Genomic DNA, 25,587 nt, shown 5'->3' with positions numbered 1-25,587 from the left:
ATGTAGTAGAACAATCACCACTATCTTTAAAAAGCACCTCATTAATTAAGCTCAGGTTCTGCAGTTCCATTGTGTTTGTTTTACAGGGAATATTCTGGAAGAAAAATGAAAAACAACCTGAAAACCTGGATATGAAGAGACCAAGACCTCAAAAACATGGATATTAACTCACCAAAACATCAAGAACCTGACTATTAATTCAAATTAAATTGAAAAACCTGGACATTAATGCACCAAAACATCTAAAATATGAATATTACTGCAAAAAAACATCAGAAACCTGAATGTTGACGCACTAAAACACCAAACATCAGAATAATAACACACTAAAACATCGAAACATGGATACCAACCCACTAAAACACCCAAAACCTGATATTACTGCACCAAAACGTCTAGAACCTAAATATTACCATGTCAAAACAGCAAAAACCTAAATATTACCTGTCCAAAACGACAAAAACCTGGATTTTAATACACCTAAACATGTAAAACCTGGATATTAATACATCAAAACATCTAAAACCTAAATATTGATACACCAAAATGCCTAAAACTTAAATATTAATGAACCAAAATGTCTAAAACCTAAATATTAATACACTTAAACATGTAAAACCTAAATATTACCATGCTAAAATGGCAAGAACCTGAATATTAATACACCCACACATCAAAATCTGGGCTATTAATACACCTAAACATGTAAAAGCTAAGTATTAATCCACCTAAATGTGTAAAACTTAAATATTACCACGTCAAAATAGCAAGAACCTGAATATTAATACACCCACACACCAAAATCTGGGATATTAATACACCTAAACATGTAAAACCTAAACATTAATGCAGCTAAATGTCTAAAACCGGGATATTAACAGACTGAAATACTAAAATCCTGGATATTAACATATTTTAATACTAAAAACCTGGACATTAACAGACTAAATGCTTGGAATCTGCACACTAACCCAGTATCGAGGGTTTCTACTGGATCTCAGCTTCTGCAGCAGCAAACCTCCACAAACTGAATACTGATCACTGAAACATGAAATATTAATAACTACAAGACTTTGATACTCAAACTATAACACACACACACACACACACACACACACACACACACACACACACACACACACACACACACACACACAGATGAGTGTGTTTGAAATGTGCAGGGAGGTGATGGGCGTTAATGATATTGATGCTAATTTCATCACTGCGAGTGTGTGTGTGTGTGTGTGTGTGTGTGTGTGTGTGTGAATACATTAGTGCTGCTGCCTCCTCTCCAATTATCAGAGTGTGTAAGTGGTTGTGATCAGCAGGAGATCACATGACGGGGTTTACCTTCAGCAGCTGTTAGCACACCTCAGCAGCACGTCATCACACAACAACAACACAAAACAACACAAACAAAGGCCCGCCCCGAGGCTCCCCTCAGGGCCCCTGACCCTAACCCTAATCCTGACCCTCCAGCTGAGGACCAGCAGGTCTTTAATGTTTTTAATCAGAGCTGATCCAGCTGGAGCATCTTTAATCCTGAAGGTGTCTTCATCTCCACATCCAGCTCAACAAGAAAGTCTGGAGAGGAAACATGAGATAGAAAAACATCTACAGGACAAGGAGATGGTAGGAGCTCCAGGAGAAACCAGTTCCTAGAAACGTCTTCCAGAACCGACCTCCTACCATCACCAGGATCTGGATAACTGAGAACCTCCTCAGAAGTTTGAGGAGACAACATTAGTTGGGAGTTTAACATCTGAGGAGACACGGAGATAGAAAAACATCGACAGGATGAGGAGATAAAACCACCACAGAGACATGAAACAACAGAAACAGAAGAAAAAAAGACATGAAACCTGAACAAGTTAACTCAAAACTTGAATAAAATTGTTCAAAATGTGTCCAAAAATATTGTAAATCTGTCCAAAATTACAAAAAAAATGACACAAAATGGTCATTTTAAATCAAATTCCAGTCATTTCAAGCAAGTTTTCAGTAATTTTGGAGAAAATTCCAGTTATTTTTGACAATTTTTTGGGTCATTTTTTAGTTCATTTGTATAATTTTGGACAATTTTGGGTCATTTCGGGTCATTTTTGAGTAATTTTTTTTTTTTACAATTTTGAGTAATTTTTGGGGGCTGCACAGTGGTGTAGTGGTTAGCACTTTCACCTTGCAGCTAGAAGATCCCTGGTTCACGTCCCGGCTTTCCCGGGATCTTTCTGCATGGAGTTTGCATGTTCTCCCTGTGCATGCGTGGGTTTTCTCCGGGTACTCTGGCTTCCTCCCACAGTCCAAAAATATGCTGAGGTTAATTGATCATTCTAAATTGCCCGTAGGTGTGAATGTGAGAGTGATTGTTTGTCTCTGTATGTAGCCCTGTGACAGACTGGTGACCTGTCTAGGGTGTCCCCTGCCTTCACCTGAGTCAGCTGGGATAGACTCCAGCCCCCCCATGACCCTAGTGAGGATTAAGTGGTGTATAGATAATGGATGGATGGATGGATGGATGGATAGATGGATGGATGGATGGATGGAGTAATTTTTGACAATTAGATTGAGAGTAAAATGCAGCATGGCTCAGAAACAGAGAACAGAGGATCTAGTAGTTGGAGATCCATCCAGCATGGAGAAACATCTTCTACTGATGAGCAGAGTAGAGAGGAAACATGGAGATAGAAAAACATCTAGAGGGTGAGGAGACAACATGAGTTCTAGCAGATTAAAGAGATTTCATTGAAATATTCTGATCTTAAACTCAGATTTGATCCAAATCGATACATTCAAGGAGCTGAAAGTTGAAAACCTGCTGATGTTCTTCAGCTCTCAGGTTGCGGCTGTAATCTGGAGGTTTGTAGGAAGAGGAAAGCTGCCTTTAGAGGCTTTATGTTGATAATGAGCTGATAGTGACTCCAACTCTCACCTGATCCAGCATCATTTACACATGACATCTATTCAGAGCTGCTGCAGTAACACCCGCTGCCTCAGACCATCCATTAAGTCACATGTTGGTGCCGATGCAGTTGTCATGACAACAAACACAAAGACGAGTCAAAGACTACAGCCAGACGCACAGACGTGGAAACGGGACGCTGACACCATAATCCGGTCGGAGCATGAAGGGGAACGGCCTCATGTTTGTCAGGGTGGAGACGAGCAGCGGGGAGATGGGGGGGGGGGGGGGGGGGCAGCCATTCCAACAGCTGCCTGCCCCTCCCTCTGCTGCTAAACGCCGTGAAGCTGCTCCATTATGTGTTTATGACAACTGAATTTACTAGATTACAGCGAGGCTTTGGGAGTTTAATCAACACTCTGATGGAGGAGGAGACTCTTTATGAGCAGAACATCCATCCAGAAACACAGAGTGGAGCAGCTCCACCCAACACACACTAACACACACTAACACACACTAACAACACAGTAACACACACTAACAACACAGCAACAACACAGTAACACACACTAACAACACAGTAACACACAGCAACACACACTAAGACACACTAACACACACTAACACACACTAACAACACAGCAACAACACAGTAACACACACTAACAACACAGTAACACACAGCAACACACAGCAACACACAGCAACACACAGCAACAACACAGTAACACACAGCAACACACACTAACACACAGCAACACACAGCAACAACACAGTAACACACACTAACACACACTAACACACAGCAACACACACTAACACACACTAACACACAGCAACACACACTAACACACACTAACACACAGCAACACACACTAACAACACACTAACACACAGCAACAACACAGTAACACACAGCAACACACAGAAACAACACAGTAACACACAGCAACACACAGCAACACACACTAACAACACACTAACAACACAGTAACACACACTAACAACACAGTAACACACACTAACAACACAGCAACAACACAGTAACACACACTAACAACACAGTAACACACAGCAAAACACAGCAACACACAGCAACAACACAGTAACACACACTAACAACACAGTAACACACAGCAACACACAGCAACACACAGCAACAACACAGTAACACACAGCAACACACAGCAACACACAGCAACACACAGTAACACACACAGTAACACACAGCAACACAGTAACACACACAGTAACACACAGCAACACACAGTAACACACACAGTAACACACAGCAACACACAGCAACACACAGCAACACACAGTAACACACACAGTAACACACAGCAACACACAGTAACACAGCAACACACACCTCACCATGATGCAGCTTCATCTGCTCCTCCAGTTTACAGCAGTTCAGAAACATCACATCAATCTAAACTGTATCCCTCACAGTAATCAGATTACTTCTAACAGAGTATTTCCTCTGATCAATAATCAGAAACTAATCTTTTACACTGTCAATATTTAAAGTTCAGGCTCCAAAGTGAGTCCAGCTGTGATTCCAGTCAGTCCAACTGATGAACGTGGTTCTAAATGAGCTGAGAACAGCAGAATGTTCTCAGTCCTGGACCTATGGACTGGGTCTATCTATGTCTGCATCATGGCTCCAGATGGAAAAGAACTGAACAGAGGAAGAGAAACATCTGACTGAGAGACTCGACAAAGATGGAAAAGGATCCAGGAAGATCAGTGAGCAACTAAAAACCAGTGAAGCACAGAGTCAGCAGTAATCAGGAGGTCTAGAAGGAGTCATAGTACCACTAATCAGGAGGTATAGAAAGAGTCATAGTTCCACTAATCAGGAGGTCTAGAAGGAGTCATAGTTCCAATAATCAGGAGGTCTAGAAGGAGTCATAGTACCACTAATCAGGAGGTCTAGAAGGAGTCATAGTACCACTAATCAGGAGGTATAGAAGGAGTCATAGTTCCACTAATCAGGAGGTCTAGAAGGAGTCATAGTTCCACTAATCAGAGCTCCTAAAATGACTCCACAGACAGTGAACTACTTTCTCCATCCAGCTGTAAAAACAGACGGCAGCTGCTTCAGACTTGGTTCAGGGATTCTCCATGGAAACCAGAGTTAGTGTGAAGCTCAGACAGTGTGAAGGAACCTTCAGAACATCAACCTCTATGGATGGAGGACCAGAACTAAACCTGGTTGCTGCTCAGAACTAAACTTCCAGATGAAAGTTTGCTTAAGAACATGAGAAGAAGCCTGATGGATGTTGGAGAACATTCTTTGGTCAGATGAAGATCAATGAGTTGGGCTCAGATGGAGTCCAGATGTTTGGTGAGAACCTGACCAGGACTACCACAGTGGATGCATAGTCCTGACAGTGGAGCATGGAGGTGGGAGTGTGATGATCTGGGGCTGCATGAGGTCAGAAGGTGTTGAAGACATTTCTAGATGCAGCATGAAGGTCTGAGGATGAACCAGAATACTGGCTAACCAGATGGAGAAGAGGAATATTCCAGCAGGAGAACATCCAGAGAACATCAGACCAAAACTTCTCCACATCAGAAACCTGGTATTAAGGGTCCAGTTTAGCTGAAGGTCTTAGTCCAGATGCTGGTCCTTCAGTAAACACGGTGTTTACAGAAACATTTAAATCTGCTTCAGTGTTTCTGGAGGTTCTTCATGTCGTTGATCGTTCTCCTGAGCTCCGGGTCACTGCAGGTGTTCAGGTGGAGAGATGTTTCTTCTGATGGTGCAGCAGTGGAAGTGAACAGAAAGGCTCAGAGCTGGTTTTCCTGTGAAGTCTGGAGGTATCAGAGAGACGCTTCAACATTTTCTTCTGCTGCTGCAGCTTCTCACCTTCAAAGTTCCAGACAACTGTCCTGATTGTTCCGCTGCTGTCTGATCTGAGACGTTCTTCTGCTATGAATGTTCTGCAGCAACTCATGGAACAGACACTCAGAGAAACTGACCTTCACTGACAACATTTGCAAACAATCTGTACTATTTATCCAGAACCTGGACGTTAACAGACCATTTCATCTTCAGCTGCTGCTCTTTCATTTATATTTACTGTGATGTTCTAGAGGTTCTATCAGAGAACACCGATCCTCTGGGGCTCGTTGTCATCTTCAACTTTTTGATGTTTTTGATGAGTGGTTTGTAAATCTAACGTTAAACTGTGAAATCTAAACAATATCTCTTCGTTCTACATGAATAAAACCAGAACCTTCATCTCTCTTGTATCCATAATATAAACACAGCAGAACCAAAGAACAGAGGAGCATGTTGTTGGAGATCCATCCAGCATGGACAAACATCTTCTATTGATGATTAGCAGAGTAGAGAGGAAACATGGAGATAGAAAAACATCCACAGGATGAGGAGATGGTAGGAGCTCCAGGAGAGTTGGTTTCTCCTGAAGCTCCTACCATCACCAGGACCTGGATGACTGAGAACCTCCACAGAAGTATGAGGAGACAACATTAGTTCAGAGTTTAAACATCTGAGGAGATGTGGAGATAGAAAAACATCTACAGGATGAAGGTAGAGCTGAAAGTTGAAGACTTCTTCAGTTTGTCCAGTTTCTGGCTGATGATTGGAGTCATTCTGGTGATTTGTTCAAATAAAACCCATCAGCAGGTTTGATGTTTCTTCAGCCAATCACAGACTAGTTTACTGGAGATGGTTAAAGGTCTACAGGATGTGATGTTCCTACCAAATTTCATACAGTTTAAAGAAACTGATTCATGATCCTCTCCTGAAGAGTCAGAAATCTGGATTTTAACCAGCAGAACATCACAATCTGGAGATTAATGAGAAACCTGGAACATAAAGATGCCTGGAAGCTGGTCTGAGATCAGTTACAGGACATTTACTGAGCTGGAGTCAGAGTATGAAGGCAGTATTTAGAGTGTAGTACTGCAGTACTGAGCTCGTCTCTCCCGTCTTTCTGAATCCTTAAGCAGCTGATGAGCAGCAGAACATTTGAAGTTCATCCTAAAACCAGAGCAGCTGAAGGAAACTTAGAGTCCATCTGATTCCTGCTAATTAAATCTCAGCACAATTAACAGCAGCCGGCTGCCAATCAAAGGCTCGGCGACTGGTGAACAACGAGAGAGAGAGAGAGAGAGAGAGAGACTTACTTGATCCGGAGAGCAGCCGTCCTCCTTTCATTCCCTGAAACAGACGAACGGCTGCAGCTGGAAGCTCTGACAGCACATTGTTCTGGAGGAGGGCGAGCGACACTCGCACACAGCAGGGAGAGAGAGAGAGAGAGAGAGGGGAGGGAAGCCCACTGGGAACGGAGGGGGCGGGGCTTCCTGCACACTGCGGTGGGTGGGGCTGGGGGCGGGGTCAGGCTCATTAATAATTAATGAGAGAGAGAGAGTGGTAGAACGAGGCAGTAAATCAAAGAGAGCAGCCACACCCCTCCAGAGGAGTCTAACAGGAACCATCAATACGATCAGTCATCAATACGATCAGTCATCAATACGATCAGTCATTAATACGATCAGTCATCAATACGATCAGTCATCAATACGATCAGTCATCAATACCCACACCAGTATCAGACCTGTCCATGCAGGTGATCAGAACTGGTCCTGTACAGAAACGTTTCCTCCTAAAGGTTCCTCTGGTTCTCCGTCCTGCTGACAGACGGCTGAGGTTCTGCAGGAGGTTCTCCAGGGTCGGTTCCTGCAGCAGAACTTCAGTGTTCATATCATCAGAACCTCCTCCCGGGTCAGCTGGACCTGCAGGATTAAAGGAACCTAGAACGTGTCTGTGTTTCTCTGCTGTTCCTCCATGTGTTCCCTGAGCAGGATGAGGGTCTCATTAGGAACCAGCCTCCAGACTTTTGGTCTTCAGGGAGAACAGTTCTCCTCCACAGCTCCTCCGTTCTAGTTCCTCTGAGAACGTCCCACAGCCTTTGATTCTCCTCCATCAGCTGCTGCTGTGGGCGGAGCTGCTCCACAGAGAGCCAGGTGCATGATGGGAAACAGCTGCTGGACCTCCCACCCAGACGGCAGCTTCTGGTTCTGGTTCTGGTTCTGTTTGTCAAACCCAGCAGCACAACCACCACATCTGATACACACCAATCAGTCCTGATCAATACTGATCAGCTGTCTGATGACAGCGGCAGAGAAGTTTCCGTCTGTCGCCTGATTGGTTCACAGCTGACAGGTCACAGCAGGTGAGAACCGTAAAGTGTTCAGGTCGTCATGGTAACCACACGCTGTTTATGGGATGTGAAGATAGCGTGAAGAGTGTCACTTATCTGTCACACACATTGTGTGTGTGGGTGTGTGTGTGTGTGTGTGTGTGATGACACACTCATGCATTGATTCATGTGTGTGTTGGAGCTCAGCTGGGAGTGATTGTCCACCTCTCATCAGGAGCTCATGTAATATTAATCACACACACACACACACACACACACACACACACACACACACACACACACACACACACAGTCACATCAATCAAACACACAAAGAGAAACACACTCAGCCTGAGGTGTGTGTGTTTAGATCTGTGCGAGGACGTTTAGGTTCTTCAAAGAGCTTCTTCAAGGTTCTGGTCAGGAACCAAGTTGCTGTTCAGAGTTCTGTTCAGGACCAGGTTCTGTTCAGGACCAGGTTCTGTTCAGGACCAGGTTCTGTTTAGGGCCAGGTTCTGTTTAGGGCCAGGTCCTGGGAGCAGATGGGTGGCAGCAGGTGCATGATGGGGTGTTTTATTTCTGCATTAAAGTCTGAGACAAACACTTGTTTAGAATCTGTCTCTGCAGGATTTACAGCCAACCAGACAAAAGACACCAAACTCATCAGCCAATCACAGGCCGCCTTCTTTATCTAGTGATCTACTTTATGACCGTGTCCTCACAGAGCCACAAATTAATTCACACCTCCGTCCAGCAACCGTTCTGGTCCACGGCAACAACAAGAACAACAATGACAACAGCAACTAAAACAACAACTATAACAACAATAATAATAACAACAACAGCAACTATAACAACAATAACAATGATGATAATAACAACAGCAACTACAACAACAACAACAATGACTACAACGAAAATAACAATAACAAAAACAAAAACAACAATTATATCAACAACTATAACAACAACAATGATAACAACAATTATAATAAAAACAATAACTATAACAATAACAATGATAATAGCAACAACTATAACAACAACTATAACAACAACAGCTATAACAACAACTATAACAATAACAATGATAATAACAACAACAACTATAACAACAAAAGAAAAAACAACAGCTATAACAACTACAACAACAACACCAGAATTCTCTGATTGTTAAACTGAACGGTGTTAAACTGAACGGTGATAAACTGAACGGTGACAAACTGAACGGTGATAAACTGAACAGTGTTAAACTGAACAGGGATAAACTGAACGGTGACAAACTGAACGGGGATAAACTGAACGGTGTTAAACTGAACAGTGATAAACTGAACGGTGTTAAACTGAACAGTGATAAACTGAACGGTGTTAAACTGAACGGGGATAAACTGAACGGTGACAAACTGAACGGGGATAAACTGAACGGTGTTAAACTGAACAGTGATAAACTGAACGGTGTTAAACTGAACGGTGATAAACTGAACGGTGTTAAACTGAACGGTGATAAACTGAACGGTGATAAACTGAACGGTGTTAAACTGAAAGGTGATAAACTGAACGGTGTTAAACTGAACGGTGATAAACTGAACGGTGATAAACTGAACGGTGACAAACTGAACGGTGATAAACTGAACGGTGATAAACTGAACGGTGACAAACTGAACGGTGTTAAACTGAACGGTGTTAAACTGAACGGGGATAAACTGAACGGTGACAAACTGAACGGGGATAAACTGAACTGTGTTAAACTGAACGGTGATAAACTGAACGGTGACAAACTGAAGGGGGATAAACTGAATGGTGATAAACTGAACGGTGTTAAACTGAACGGTGACAAACTGAACGACGTTAAACTGAACGGTGTTAAACTGAACAGGGATAAATTGAATGGTGTTTAACTGAAAGGTGATAAACTGTGTTATGAAGCTACAGAAACAGTTTCTTCTTTGTTGGTGTTTAAATATTCACAGCCTGAAACCTGTTGCAGGAAATAAAGTGTTCTCAGGAAGCAACCACAGGTTCTACTGCAGCAGGAGAACGTCCCAGCGAACATCCTGGAGAACATCCTGGAGAACGTCCTGGAGAACACTGTTCTGTGGAGGAAGTGTTTAACTGTTGACTGTAATCATTTACACAGCTTAGTCAAAGATGAGATCTGTGGTTTAATGATGTTTTCTATAAGCAGTGAAATAAATCAGAACCATTCTAAGTCATAAACAGGGATCACTACCATGTTCTAGACGTGTATCATGGTATTTCAGGGTCTGGCGTGTTTCAGGTGAGAAGCTTCAGCAGAAACAAAAGATGAAGGACCACTGAAGAGGCTCTGAGGGGGGAGGAGGAGAAGAGGGGGAATCAGCCAGCGTGAAAAGCTGCAACCAACCAGGCGCAGTAATGAATGCAGCGGGGGGGGGGGGGGGGGGGGGGGGGGGGGGTGAAAGGTGACACGCAGTAATATAATATAAATAATATAAACAATGCAAATATATATAATATAGACATAAATAATCTAAATATAAATAATTTAGATGTAAATAATCTAAATAGAAATATTTTAGATGTCAATAATCTAAATATAAATAATATAGATGTAAATAATCTAAAAATAAATAATCTAAATATGAAAAATATAAATGTAAATAGTATAAATATAAACAGTAGAAATAATCTAAATATAGACAACACAAATAATATAAATACAAACAATATAAATAATCTAAATATAAATAACAGACATAAATAATCTAAATATACATAGTATAAATATAAATAATATAGATGTAAATAATTTAGATGTAAATAATATAAATATAAATAATGTAAATATAAATAATGTAGATGTAAATAATATAAATAATACAGATGTAAATAGTATAAATATGAATAATATAAATATGAATAGTACGAATATAATGTAAATATGTGAATTTTCCTGTCTGATCAAACACTGAAGGCTGATCAATCACCTCATTGATCATCAGACAAACAGGATGAAAACTAAAGTTGCTCAACTCTGATCATGTTCAGGTCACTGATTCTGGATCTGCAGATTCTTTAGAACAACCAATCAGATCACAGCACCTCCACCAACACCAGCAACTCCTACAGGCAACTATGGTACAAACAGCAACCAGCAACTTTACAGGCTACTCTGAGCAGCAGCTAAGCTACAAACAGATCAAGAGGCAACAGCAGAACTATGATCTAAAATCAACTCCGCTGGGCATCGCCCATCCCCATAATCCCAGTGATGCTGTTACAGATCGATGACATCATGGGTCGCCGGGTGCCAGCTGTGTGTGAGGTCACCGCCGGTTGCTACGGTAACCAGCAGGATGCCCTGACTCAGCAGAGATTAGAGTTGCACCAACCTGTTGAGGCAACCTGCTGCTGTGATGAGGAGGAGGAACCTTCGTCATCAGGGAGACGTTTCCTGGGGGAACACAAACACAGACGCACATCAGTCATCAATACTCTTATTGATCAGTTATTGGTTCCAGCAGGTTCCACCAAGCATCTCGCTGACATCACTGCTGACATCACAGCTGAATAAACTGATGTGAGTCCTGAGCCGCTTCCTCCACCATGAACCCTCTACAGTCATGGTAACCATGGTAACAGGCGTGTTCTGGGTGGATCTGCTCCCTGATTGGCCCCACGTCCACCATCTGGCTTCAAGGCCAACTGTGAGGCCAACTGTGAGGTCACGCAATGAATCACTTCCTGCTTCCTGCCGAGAACTTAATGAGTTAATGAGCTGCAGGAGGCGGCAGGTAATCAATCAGTCAGTGATCAATAGAGCTCGTCAATACGGCCGTGTGTGTGTGTGTGTGTCTGTGTGTGTGTGTGTGTGTGTGTGTGTGTGTGTGTGTGTGTGTGTGTGTGTGTGCGTGTGTGTGTGTGTGTTACTCTGTGTGTTACTCTGTGTGTGTTACTGTGTGTGTGTGCGTGTGTGTGTGTGTGTTTGTGTGTGTTTGTGTGTGTGTGTGTGTGTTACTCTGTGTTACTCTGTGAGTGTGTTACTCTGTGTGTAGGTGTGTGTGTTACTCTGTGTGTGTTACTGTGTGTTACTCTGTGTGTGTGTGTGTGTGTGTGTGTGTGTGTTTTTGTGTGTGTTTGTGTGTGTGTGTGTGTGTTACTCTGTGTTACTCTGTGTGTTACTCTGTGTGTAGGTGTGTGTGTTACTCTGTGTGTGTTACTGTGTGTGTGTGTGTGTGTGTGTGTGTGTGTGTGTGTGTGTGTGTGTGTGTGTGTTTGTGTGTGTGTGTGTGTGTGTGTGTGTGTGTGTGTGTGTTACTCTGTGTTACTCTGTGTGTGTGTTACTCTGTGTGTAGGTGTGTGTGTTACTCTGTGTGTGTTACTGTGTGTTACTCTGTGTGTGTGCGTGTGTGTGTGTTAGTTACTGTGTGTGTGTGTGTAGGTGTGTGTGTGTGTGTGTGTGTGTGTTACTCTGTGTGTTACTGTGCGTGTGTGTGTTAGTTACTGTGTGTGTGTGTGTAGGTGTGTGTGTGTGTAGGTGTGTGTGTTACTGTGTGTGTGTTACTGTGTGTGTGTGTGTGTGTGTGTGTGTGTGTGTGTGTGTGTGTGTGTTACTGTGTGTGTGTGTGTGTGTGTTACTCTGTGTGTGTGTGTGTGTGTGTGTAGGTGCGTGTAGGTGTGTGTGTTACTCTGTGTGTGTGTGTGTGTAGGTGCGTGTAGGTGTGTGTGTTACTCTGTGTGTGTGTGTGTGTGTGTGTGTGTGTGTGTGTTACTGTCCAGTTTTAACATGGTTTCAGTCTTTAATGATCTCAGAGTCTGAGTTTGTAGCAGCTCCTGATTTTTACTCTGCCAAGGAAAGGTGGAGTTCTGTGACGATCAGTGTGCGTTTGTCTGTGAATCCGTCCGTCTGTCTGTGTGCAACATTACTCAGAAACAGACTAACGGATTTGGATGAAATTTTCAGGGAAGGTCAGAAATGACACAAGGACCACCTCATTAAATTTTACACTAATGCAGATTATAGTCTGGATCCACGGCTTTGTTGAGGATTTCCCATTGCCAGATATAGCTGTCGGCACGGCGTCACTGTAACCATGACAACAAGTGAACACTGTGTCAGTTACCTGCTGATGATCACATGATTGCATCCTACTACAAATTGACTGATTTATCAGTTGTAAATCATTCAAGGCACAACTGATTAAACTGTGGGGTGTTTCTGAATCCCGCTACATATTTAGGTCATGAATGCAGCAAACCCCAGCCAGACAATGGTGAAGCTCCTGTTTCACAAAGCTTTTATTTATGTTCAGCCTTATTTTGAAGACAAATCCACCTTTCTGTCCTTCACTCATTCCTTCACAGTAAGAGCTTGTCTCCATTGCAGCTGCTTCTAAGTTTAGACACATCCTTTGCTAGACAGCAACAGCGTGGAACCACGTCTTTGTCATGTCAAGAAACCGCTTCTTAGAGAATCACTTCCTGTGCCGCTGGAATGGTGACAAAATAAAAGCCCGTACCATTAAAAACACACCTTCAAAATAAAAGCATGGAAGGAACGGTTATTTTAACACTAGCAAAACAAAGGCTTGGCAAAACTGATGATCTGGGGTCCGTTTCACGAAGCAGGTTTAGTGAAAACTCTGAGTTTGTTAACCCTGAAATGAGGGAAACTCAGAGTTTTCCGTTTCACAAAGCGAGGTAACTCAAACCCGAGACAGAGGGGTAACTCAAGCCTGTTTCACAAAGAGGGGTAACTGAAACTCTCGGTCAGTTACCGTAGTAACAGACTCTCTGACTCTAACCTGGTCGGGACCAGGTTTTTCTCAGTAAACCTCGAGTTTCTCTCTGTCTCCGCCCTCTTTCAGCCACGCCATTTCATTTCCTCATTCATTCAGTCAACTGGCGAGTTTTGGCGAAGTCTAGTTCTGCCGTGTGTCAAAATGACGTCCTTTTATTAATGATCCAGTAGATGAAGGAGCAGCATTACTGTGCAGAAAATTAAATATTCGTCGGGAGATTGTTTTCAGACCGTGCATAGATGTTTTGGCATTTCCGGACAGTTATCTTTTTGAACGGTACCGTTTCACATCACAATCCATAACCTACATCCACAACCTACTCCGTCCTTACATTTACAACATCACCAACCGCAGTCATGCTCTCACATCCCAGCAGATATTGTGTGTTGCGCTGCGGTTCTTTGCAAATGGGAGTTTTTTATACAACGTCGGAGATGCAGAGCACTTCAGTAAGGCCACTGTATGCAGGGCGGTCAGAAAAGTGTGTCTGGCCCTGAAACGACTTTTACCATCTTTGTCATTTTCCCAGGACATAAACCTGTCAGAGCCATCAAGGAGGAGTTCCACAGGATTGCAGGTGAATGATGTAGAGATCTGTTAAATTAATTTTAAATCATATCCAGTTAATGACATTGTGCTGCAACCTCAGACTGGGATTAGTAACTTTAATTTCTTTTAGGATTTCCCAGTGTGATTAGCTGCATTGATGGCACACACATCCCCATCACAGCTCCCTCACATAATGAAGCTGATTATGTGAACAGGAAGTCCATTCACAGTATAAATGTGCAGGTAGGTTAGAGGTAGATTGACTACGGTTTCAAAATGTTAAAGACTGCATCATAGTTCAACATCTGTCATTCTCTGCACTGTCAAGATCATATGTGATGCTGTATACATCATTTCTAATGTGGAGGCCAAGTGGTCTGGATCTGTTCATGACTGGAGGTTTTATCATGAGTCTAACCTGAGCAACAGACTGCAGCGTGGTAGGCATCCTAAAGATTTTAACAATATAATTCACTTGTCTCCCTCCTTTAATATACTCTAATGTATCCACTATACATTACAGGAGAGTTTGATGGCCTTCTGCTGGGTGACAGGGGTTACCATGCCAACCTAGTCTGATGACCTCATACCCTGACCCTGAACCAGGCCCCCAACAGAACTTCAACCAGGTTCACTGCAGGATGAGAGCCTGGGTGGAGATGACCATAGACCTGCTGAAAGCCCGTTTCCAGTGTCTACATCACCTCAGGGTGACTCCTGAGAGGCCTGTGATATTATTGTGGCATGTGTTGTTCTTCATAATATTACCACTATTAGAGGAGAGCAACACTCTGCCCTACAAACTGAAGACCCAGATGATGACCTCATCCACCTGCCAGCTATCCAGGACAGCAGAACAGTCAGAGACACCATATGCAATAATCACTTTAGAGTTTAAGTCACCATCATCACCACCACAGCAGTCAAATAAACACATGACATACATTTCATTTGGTCTTCTTTATTTCCTACAAATAAAAGAGCTAGTTTAGTTCATGTTCCCCCCAGTAGTTAACATAATTCACCTGTGACCTGCACCCACCTCTAACTTGTGCTCCAGTATTTCAATTTCCAGATCTGCCTTCTTAATCTGGCGTCCAAGTACTGCATTTCTTTATCTGTTTTTTGTATTTTTTCTCAGCAAGTGGATTTTGTATATTTGTTTTACTGATAACTGGGAATACATAAAGGACATTAAATTATACCAGTTGCACATGAATTCCATGGACTGAACCTCTGGTGTTTACTGAACATCATCTCTCTGTGTGAATCTGTGCAGTGGAAGTTGAGAACCATCCTGCTGCTGTCCAGCCATGCTCTGTAAAAAAGGCATGAGAATGTGCGAATACTTCAGTGTAGGCTAAATGTCACCACTCTATATTCCACCAGAATGTTCAGAAATGTGAATGGAAGAGAACTATCACTAACATACCTATGTATGCCTTTCTGGATCCCTCTCTGTAAAGGCAGCAGACAGTTTCATCCTCTTCATCCTAGATGAGTGCTATGTTTCAGTGGACTTAAACTACCATTTGGCTAAATCTCTGGAGTATTGCCTACTTACAGTTACAAGGTCTGTTGTGGTGTGAAGGGGGCTCACAGGCAGATAGTACCATTCAGAACTCTGTTGGGCCAAAAGAAAAAAAGACCCAAAGAGAAATGAATATTTGTATGAAATATGCTTGAAACATTCGCTTATATACATATACCTGGGCTACACAGCACACACCACACATATTACATTTATATAAAGCACTTGTGTCCTTGGGGGGTGTGTCTCAGAGGATGAGCTCCCTCCAGGGATTCCCTCACGCACTGGCCTTCCCAAATTCTGGCTTAGGACCAGCTCCCTCTGCCTCCGTTACAGGTGGGTGGTGCTGGGCCACCTCCTGTTCTACGGGCATCTCCTTCTTTCTGTTGGCTGAGTAGAAGTCTGTGTTAGTTTAAATAGGCTTACATTGTTAACAGAACATGATATGGATGCCAGACATTTAGGGCTGTGTGTGGGATAGAACACATGTACAGTCAAACCGCCACCTAATATTTAGGCTACTGTACGATGTAAACTTGATCAGAATGAGGTAGCTCCATGAGTTTAGCCGACTTCTTACCTGTTTGAACAATGTTTTCATATTTCATCTTCAGCTGCTGCCACGTGCGCTTCACCCCCGTGGGATTGCACCTAAATGAAATAACTTAATAGTCTACTATTCAAACAGTTTTCCCCTGTAATATTATTGCGATTTAAACGTACGCATTGACTCGGGCAGCAATGTTCTCCCACGCCGTCTCCCTCTCTTTTGCAGCCGCAGCGGTGTTGCACTTCTTTCTAAAAACGTGTTCGTAGTCGCCATATGAACGAATTAAGATGTCCAGTTCAAGTGGTGTAAAAAACGTAGCTCTCCGCTTCCCTGTTGCCATGGTGACTCGTCGAATCGGGGTTCCATTGATGCTGTCTTTTTATAGTTGTGGTGCACGCGCTTAACTCCGGGTGAAACTACTCCGAGTTGATTTAACCAACTCGAATCAGCCGTTGTGAAACCGAAAACTCAGAGTTTTCTATCTCAGAGTAGATCAACTCAGAGTTCAGGGTTAAACTCAGAGTTTGTTGAACCTGCTTCGTGAAACGGACCCCTGATCAACAGACCTTGATAAGGGTAATTTACACGCAGTTCAGTATAAAGACATAACATGCACATGCATAACACACGCCTGTACTCAGCACAAGGTCATTTTTTATTAATGACTTCATCCGTCGGCAATGATACGTCAACTGAACAGCCTTGGAGGAGGACTGCACTCTCTGAGTGCTTTTCTAGTTGTTATTAAGGTCCTTATTGATTATTGTTATTAAGCTCCTTATTGATTATTATTATTAAGCTCCTTATTGATTATTGTTATTAATCTGTGGGTTCTTTTCTGGATCAGTTGATCAACTGATTGGTTCTGAAACATCAGAAATTATGAAAAATGTGGATCAGAGGTTGTAAAACGTTTGTTTAGTCAAAGAGGAAAGAAACCAGGAGGCATCTTAGAGATGACTGAAGCTTCAGTAGTCCACCCACAGCTGGTTCTCATGGTTCTAAAGGTTCTGAATGTTCTCGTTGTTCTGATGATCCTTATTGTTTTCTGTTCTGATGGTTCTAATAGTTCTCTGCACTGATGTTCTAATGGTTCTGATTGTTCTCTGCTCCAAGTCTTGTCAGTTCTTCCAGGAACAGATCTTTCTGATGCACCTCGTACGTTCAGCAGCCTCTGGTGGTTCTGTTCTGGACTCGGTGCCGATCTCCGGGTCCAGAACAGGAAGTCTAAACAGCAACAGGAAGTCAGGAACGTTCCTGGATGTTTCTGAGTCTGTTTCTGATTTGAGACAAAGAACCAAAGGCAGCTGAAAGGTTCCGGAGGTTCTGTTTCCTCTGCGTGTCTGATGGTCAGAGGAAGCTTCAGGAGGTCGGAGGTCGGCACCACACAGAGCCTCCATTCAGGACCCTATGAAGATCCGCTCTGTCGGACAGAACATTCAGCTCAGTGTTCTGCAGAATGAGGTCAGCGGAGTTGCAGAACATGAGTCAGCCACAGCAGAACCCTATTAGTCCGTCAACAGTCTGAATGTCTGGTCATGTTCCTGTAACAGCCTGAACAGAACCGTCACATTTGCAGAACTGTCACACTAACAGAACCATCATACTAACAGAACCGTCACATTTACAGAACCGTCACACTAACACAACCGTCACACGAACAGAACCGTCACACTAACAGAACCGTCACACTAACAGAACCGTCACACGAACAGAACTGTCACGCTTACAAAACCGTCACACTGACAGAACCGTCACACTTACAGAACTGTCATACGAACCCAACCGTCACACTAACATAACCGTCAGACTAACAGAACCATCACAGTAATAGAACCGTCACACGAACAGAACCGTGACACTTACAGAACCGTCATACGAACAGAACCGTCACACTAACATAACTGTCACACGAACAGAACCGTCACACTTAGAGAACTGTCATACTAACAGAAACGTCACACTACCGGAACCGTCACACTAACAGAACCGTCATACTAATAGAACAGTCCCATTTACAGAACCGTCAGACTAGCAGAACCGTCACATTAACAGAACCGTCGTATTTACAGAACCGTCATACTAACAGAACCATCACATTAACAGAGCCGTCATACTAACAGAACCATCACACTAACAGAACAGTCACATTTAAACAACCGTCACACTAACAGAACCGTCACACAAACAGAACCATCACATTTACAGAACCGTCACATGAACAGAACCATCACAGTAACAGAACCGTCACACGAACAGAACCGTCACATTTACAGAACCGTCACACGAAAAGAACCGTCACATTTGCAGAACTGTCACACGAACAGAACCGTCACACGAACAGAACCATCACATTTACAGAACCGTCACACTAACGGAACCGTCACATTTACAGAACCGTCACACTAACAGAACCGTCACAGTAACAGAACCGTCACACGAACTGAATCGTCACACGAACAGAACCGTCACACGAACAGAACCATCACATTGACAGAACCGTCACATTAACAGAACCGTCACATTTACAGAACCATCACACGAACAGAACCGTCACATTTACAGAACCATCACACGAACAGAACCGTCACATTAACAGAACCGTCACATTTACAGAACCATCACACGAACAGAACCGTCACATTTACAGAACCATCACACGAACAGAACCGTTGCATTTACAGAACCATCACACGAACAGAACCCTCACAGTAACAGAACCGTCACACGAACAGAACCGTCACACGAACAGAACCATCATATTAACAGGACCATCACATTAACAGAACCATCACACGAACAGAACCATCACAGTAACAGAAACGTCACATGAACAGAACCCTCACACTAAAAGAACCGTCACATTTACAGAACCGTCACATTTACAGAACCGTCACACGAACAGAACCGTCACATTTACAGAACCGTCACATGAACAGAACCGTCACATTTACAGAACCGTCACATTTACAGAACCATCACATTTACAGAACAGTCATACTAACAGAACCGTCACACGAACAGAACTGTCACATTTACAGAACCTTCACATTTACAGAACAGTCATATTAACAGAACTGTCACACTAACACAACCGTCACACGAACAGAACCGTCACACTGACAGAACCTTCACATTTACAGAACCGTCACATTTACAGAACCATCACACGAACAGAACCGTCACATTTACAGAACCGTCACACGAACAGAACCGTCACACTTACAGAACCGTCACACGAACAGAACCGTCACAGTAACAGAACTGTCATACTAATGGAACCGTCACACGAACAGAACCGTCACACGAACTGAATCGTCACATTAACAGAACCATCACACGAACAGAACCGTCACATTTACAGAACCGTCACACTAACAGAACCGTCACATGAACGGAACTGTCACATTTACAGAACCGTCACATTTACAGAAACGTCACACGAACGGAACCGTCACATTTACAGAACAGTCATACTAACAGAACCGTCACACTAACAGAACCGTCACATTTACAGAACCGTCACATTAACAGAACCGTCACACTAACAGAACCATCACACGAACAGAACCGTCACATTTACAGAACCGTCACACTAACAGAACCGTCACATGAACGGAACTGTCACATTTACAGAACCGTCACATTTACAGAAACGTCACACGAAAGGAACCGTCACATTTACAGAACAGTCATACTAACAGAACCGTCACACTAACAGAACCGTCACATTTACAGAACCGTCACATTAACAGAACCGTCACACTAACAGAACCATCACATGAACAGAACCGTCACATTTACAGAACCGTCACACTAACAGAACCGTCATACTAACAGAACCGTCACACAAACAGAACTGTCACACGAACAGAACCGTCACATTAACAGAACCGTCACACGAACAGAACCATCACATTAACAGAACCGTCATATTTACAGAACGTCATACTAACAGAACCGTCACATTAACAGAGCCGTCATGCTAACAGAACCATCACACTAACAGAACCGTCACATTTACAGAACCGTCACACTAACAGAACCGTCACGCGAACAGAACCGTCACATTTACAGAACGTCACACAAACAGAACCATCACATTAAAAGAACCGTCACACGAAGAGAACCGTCACATTTACAGAACCGTCACACGAACAGAGTCATCACAGTAACAGAACCATCACACTAACAGAACCGTCACACAAACAGAACCGTCCCATTTACAGAACCGTCACACGAACAGAACCGTCACACGAACAGAACCGTCATGCTAACAGAACCGTCAGACGAACAGAATCATCACATTGACAGAATGGTCACATTAACAGAACTGTCACATAAACAGAACCATCAAACTAACAGAACCGTCGCATTTAGAGAACCATCACACGAGCATAACCTGTCACATTTACAGAACCGTCACATGAACAGAACCGTCACATTTACAGAACTGTCACATTTACAGAACCGCCACACTAACAGAAGCGTCATACTACCAGAACCGTCACACTAACAGAACCGTCACACGAACAGAACTGTCACATTTACAGAACCGTCACACTAACAGAACTGTCACACGAACAGAACCGTCACATTTACAGAACCGTCATATTAGCAGAACCGTCACACTAACAGAACCGTCACATTTACAGAACCGTCATACTAACAGAACCATCACATTTACAGACCCGTCATACTAACAGAACCGCCATACTAACAGAACCGTCACATTAACAGAACCGTCACATTAACAGAACCGTCATACTAACACTACCGTCACACAAACAGAACCTTCATACTAACAGAACCGTCACATTAACAGAACCGTCACATTAACAGAACCGAGCAGCAGAACGGTTCTACTTTCAGCTCCAGCACAGATCAGAAACATCTCAGAGTTTCTAGTAAAATTAGCTTTAAACTCACAGAACATTCTTGGTTCTAAGTACAAACTCTGAGGTGTGATTGGTTTCTACGTTCTACTAACAGACTCAACAGAACCCAAGCTGGGCCCAGCACAAAACTGGTTCTGGTTCTTCAAAGCTCCATCACCAACTCAATAAACTACGTATTAAGAGACTGGTTCTTCACCTACTTTATGAGGTTCTTTAAAGGTTCCTCATTAAGCTGCAGCTACACTGTGTTTAATTCTGGATGAATATTTGGTTGGTAGAAAATCAGAACATCAGAACACAGAAACATGTTCTTCACAGCTTCAGAAATCCCAAATGACTATCTTAGAACATGTTGTTCTGTCTGACCAACAGTCCAGAACCCAAAATATTCTGTGTGTTCTGGTCCCGTTCTAATGCCATTTATGGGTCATAAAAGAACCTTTGTTGATGGTTCTTTGAGGCACCTTTAGGGGTTCTTTAAAGAACGGTTTGAAGAAATGGTTCTCATTGAAAAACTCTTTGTCTAACTAAAGATGGTTCTGCTGTGGCATTCCTGTGACAAACCGCTTTTGTTCCACTGAGTGTATAAGGAAGTAAGCTGGACCCAGTATGGAACCTTGTGGTTCTCCACAGGAACACTGAAGCTCATCATCCTTGAAGTGTCCCAGAGGATAGACCGACCCGACGATCTCAAAGTCTAAAGAACAAACGATCTGTTCTTAGCAGAAAATTCCTGAAACCTGATTGGAACCCGTGAGGAGTCCAGCTAAGAGAACAGAACCTTTGTCTGTGAAGCCGAGGATTAATGTTCTCATGTGATGCTGTGACATGAAGATAGAACACACGATGGAACCTGCTGCTGTTAATCTGATGGAATGAACAGATTCTTGTCAGGAACCAACAGAACCACAGCTCAGTTCTGTTACGGAACAATTCAAGTGTTTTCAGAGGAAAAAGAAGCAGACAAGTAGAACTCCTGAGGTCCAGAACCTGCAATGATTTATCTACACATCAAAGATAAAAACATTTAGAACGTAGAACCTAAAACGAAACATACTGATATCTAATATTCATGGAGACTAAAAACATAAAACGCACATGAAGACCCGTTTATTCCCGGTTTTTCTGATTCTTTGTGTGTCTGAGGGTTCTTCATGTTTCCTGTAAGCTGATGTCTGTCAGGATTGAGAACGAACCAGAGGAACCTGCTGCTGCTGGAGAACCGGTTGGATCATTAGCATGATGAGAGGAACCCTGCAGGCTGATGATGAAACTCCCAGAAATGCTCACAAATATTTTAATAACTAAGATCTCTGGTGTGTTTAATGCGACAAAAAGAAACGATTAGCTGGTGATGATCCTGAACGCATCACTGACAACAGAACCAGCACTTCTGGTTCTGGTTCTGAAGCTGACCCACTGACACCATGGACGCCTTAAAGAACCTTCATATTTTAATGAATGTTAAATTTAATTGAGCCGTTGATCCCTTTGAGGTACATGTTTTGACATATTTTAGCCCCACATTCAGAATTATTCTATAAATAACAGCAAATATCTCAAAAAATTACTTTGGTGCTTTAAATGATCTAAAAATTACCTAATTTCAGTTAAAACACATAAAAATACACATGATTATCTGTGGAAACGTGTGGATAGAATTTCACTCTGTTTTTCAGATGGAAGGTAATTCAACTAAAACGTGAAGCGATGCTAATGTTTTTAGTGTTGTTTCCTCTTCTCTATAAAACTAAAGAAAGTGAAGAACATGAGAAGAAGCCTGATGGATGTTGGAGAACATTCTTTGGTCAGATGAAGATCAATGAGTTGGACTCAGATGGAGTCCAGATGTTTGTTGAGAACCTGACCAGGACAACCACAGTGGATGCATAGTCCTGACAGTGAAGATTGGAGGACATCTCCAGATGCACCATGAAGGTCTGAGGACAAACCAAAGCACCAAACAACAACAAAACAACCATAAAAAGAGGCAAAACAACCACAAAAAAACACAAAAATTGTGGGGTTTTTTTGTGGTTTTGTGTCTTTTTATGGTTGTTTTGCGTCTTTTTATGGTTGTTGGGTGTTTCTCAGTGTCTCTGGGCTTATAAAGAGCTGGATAGTTCTGACAGTGAAGCACCGAGCTCCAAAGTGACTCAAAAAGTGTCCAAATTTACTTTAATTTTCCCAGAAGGACTCAGTTCTCTGTGTGGTTTATTGTGTGTCTAGTTGTGTTGTGATGCTGTGTGTAGCTACAGAGTCATAATGTTTTCTCCTCCAGTCACATAGAGTTCATCTCTTCTCATGTTCTGCCGTCTCCTTCTGATCTGGACCAGCTCTGATCCACTGGTTCCAGACCAGGAGAACATTTAAAGAGAAGTCCACAAATAGGCCACTAGTCCATCTAATCCCCCATTAAAGCTGCCCTGAAACACACACACACACACACACACACACACACACACACACACACACACACACACACACACACACACAGCAGTAGATTAGGCAGCCTGCCTTCATCCATTAATCTGTAGCGTTAATCTGCTGGTTGTAACTCTGAAAACTGAGACATTATGGAGCCCTAATCTGCATATATGGAACACACACACACACACACACACACACACACACACACAGTAACACACACACACACACACAGTAACACACACACACATACACACACACAGTAACACACACACACATACACACCAACACACACACACACACACACACACACAGTAACACACACACACACAATAACACACACACCTACACACACAGTAACACACACACAATAACACACACACACACACACACAGTAACGCACACAGTAACAAACACACACACAATAACACACAGTAACACACACACACCTACACACACAGTAACACACACACAGTAACACACACACACAATAACACACACACCTACACACACAGTAACACACACACACAGTAACCTCTGTTCTTCCTCCACTGGTTCTTTATCTTCCAGTTCTTTCTGATCAGAGCTGATTATTCAGAACTTTCTGTTCACATTATTTAAGGATTTTCTTTTACAGTTTATTTGCATATTTACGTTTTATTAATAAAGAATATTAGTTTATATGATTTACATTTTCAATGATTTCATTTGGTTCCAGTTTTTAAAAACATTTTTTTCTTTTTCATTTATTTATTTGTTGTTTATTGACATTATTTTTTGCTCATTATTATTTATTTGAATTTTGTTTGTTCAAACTTTATTTTAAATGTTTATTTGTTTTGATTTTATTGTATATATTTTTAAATATTTAATTTTGTGTTATTTTTATATATTTATCTACTTATTCAGTATTGATTAAAAAATAGATCTTTTTAACTCATGTTATTTTGCTTTGTTTATGATCATAGAATTATTAAGATATAGATATATATTTTAAATTATCTCTTTTGTTTTGTTGGATGTTTTAAATATTTAAATTATTTAGCTATTTATTGATTTTAGGACTCTTATTCTATTTTGCTGTTCAACACCAGAGGAGGTTCTGAGAGATTTTTATGTTTACTTCAGTTTGTATTAAAAACAGAAACGAAATTTTAAAAAAGGGAGGAGAGGAAACCTGGGGGAAGTGAGACCTCTTTGGTTCTGATAAAACAGGAGGAGTGAGACCTCCACAGACTGAAGCTGTAAGAATTCATGTAGAACAACAGAACACACAAAGATGTTGGGGTGTTGTGTAGGTGTTGTGTAGACGTGTAGATGTTGTGTAGATGTATAGACGTTGCGTAGTTGCTGTGTAGATGTTGTGTAGGTGTTGTGTTGTGTGGGTGTTGCGTAGACGTGCAAGTGTTGTGTGGGTGTTGTGTAGATGTGTAGATGTGTAGACATGTAGATGTGTAGATGTGTACACGTGTAGTTTCTGTGTAGATGTTGTGTAGGTGTTGTGTGGGTGTTGTGTAGATGTATAGTTGTTCTAAAGATGTTGTGTAGATGTGTAGATGTGTAGTTGCTGTGTAGGTGTTGTGTTGTGTGGGTGTTGTGTACTTGTGTAGATGTGTGGGTGTTCTGTAGGTATTGTGTAGGTGTGTAGATGTGTAGTAGTGTAGGTGTGTAGATGTTGTGTAGGTAATGTGTGGATGTTGTGTAGATGTTGTGTAGATGTGTGGGTGTTGTGTAGGTGTTGTGTGGGTATTGTGTAGATGTTGTGTAGATGTT

At 42.2% G+C, this 25,587-nt stretch overlaps 1 protein-coding gene across 4 annotated transcripts in view; it reads right to left on the bottom strand.

Moving 5' to 3' along the window:
• Nucleotides 1-25,587, bottom strand: part of plxnb3 (plexin B3) — a 73,904-nt gene that overhangs the window by 44,089 nt on the left and 4,228 nt on the right. Inside the window, exons 2-4 of one of the 4 annotated variants that reach the window (XM_055012933.1) lie at nt 11,451-11,512; nt 10,310-10,405; nt 10,058-10,172 (exon numbers count right to left, since the gene is read on the bottom strand). The gene's annotated coding sequence lies outside the window, so the exon portion shown is untranslated. Of the gene's footprint in view, nt 1-7,063; nt 7,214-10,057; nt 10,173-10,309; nt 10,406-11,450; nt 11,513-25,587 lie in introns of those variants that run through there. The other 3 variants (XM_055012934.1, XM_055012932.1, XM_055012935.1) reach the window with 3 other exon arrangements.

Source organism: Amphiprion ocellaris, chromosome 8, assembly GCF_022539595.1.
Source record: "Amphiprion ocellaris isolate individual 3 ecotype Okinawa chromosome 8, ASM2253959v1, whole genome shotgun sequence".
In the NCBI taxonomy this organism is placed as follows: Eukaryota; Metazoa; Chordata; class Actinopteri; family Pomacentridae; genus Amphiprion; species Amphiprion ocellaris.
Note: the sequence above shows the minus strand (reverse complement) of the source record. Positions and strands in the feature narration are given on the sequence as shown.